The 851-nt window shown below is 36.1% G+C and overlaps 1 non-coding gene across 1 annotated transcript; it reads right to left on the bottom strand.

Moving 5' to 3' along the window:
* Positions 1-362: 362 nt before the first annotated feature.
* Positions 363-469, bottom strand: LOC149526224 (small nucleolar RNA R71). Its single transcript, XR_016352223.1, has one exon. It is a non-coding gene; the product is annotated as a small nucleolar RNA R71 (small nucleolar RNA).
* Between the last annotated feature and the right edge of the window lie 382 nt (positions 470-851).

Genomic DNA, 851 nt, shown 5'->3' with positions numbered 1-851 from the left:
GCTTAAAGGATTATGTTGTTCTTTTTGTACAAGGAATTCCATTGAGCATTCGAAAGCCAGCTATTCAAGTAAACAATTTTGGGATCAAGTCGACAATCATCACCATGATTCAAACCTTAGTTCAATTTGGAGGCCTTCCAAATGATGATTCCAATGGCCACATATCAAACTTCGTAGAGACTTGTGACACTTTCAAACATAATGGTGTCATAAATGATGTAATTTATTTGAGGCTTTTTACTTTCTCATTGAGGGATAAAGCTAAAGCATGGTTGAATACACTCCTTACTGACTTAATAACAACATGGGATGATCTTGCTCAAAAGTTCCTAGCTAAATTCTTTCCCCTAGCTAAGACAGTGAAAATGAGGAATGATATCACATCCTTCATGTAGCAAGATTCGGAATCATTGTGCGAAGCCTAGGAAAGATATAAAGAATTACTTCAGCGTCGTCCTCATCATGGTATTCCAAAGTGACTTCAGATGCAAACTTTTTACAATGGTTGAAATGGGCAAGTCCAAACCACCATTGATGTCACGATGATATGAGCTTTAATGGCTAAATCGATTGATACGAGATACAATTTGTTGGAAGATATGTCCGTAAATAACTACTAGTGGCTAATAGAGAGATTAATGCATAGGAAAACAGCTAGAATTCATGATTTAAATAGTTTTTGAGCATTATTTGCATAGGTAGCAGCTCTAACTAAAACTCTTGAATCTTTTGGCACTAACTCCATCTAAAGTCCATTTGTAGCTTGTGAACATTATGGAGATAACCATGCCAGTCATTAGTGTCCAAGCTCAACAAAAATAGTGCAATTTATGGGGAATGACAGCAAAATA

The sequence above is a fragment of the Theobroma umbraticum genome, unplaced genomic scaffold, assembly GCF_002168275.2.
Source record: "Theobroma umbraticum cultivar Fairchild unplaced genomic scaffold, ASM216827v3 scaffold_60.0, whole genome shotgun sequence".
NCBI lineage: Eukaryota > Viridiplantae > Streptophyta > Magnoliopsida > Malvales > Malvaceae > Theobroma > Theobroma umbraticum.
The sequence above is the reverse complement of the archived record's forward strand: the minus strand, read 5'-3'. Positions and strand labels throughout refer to the sequence as shown.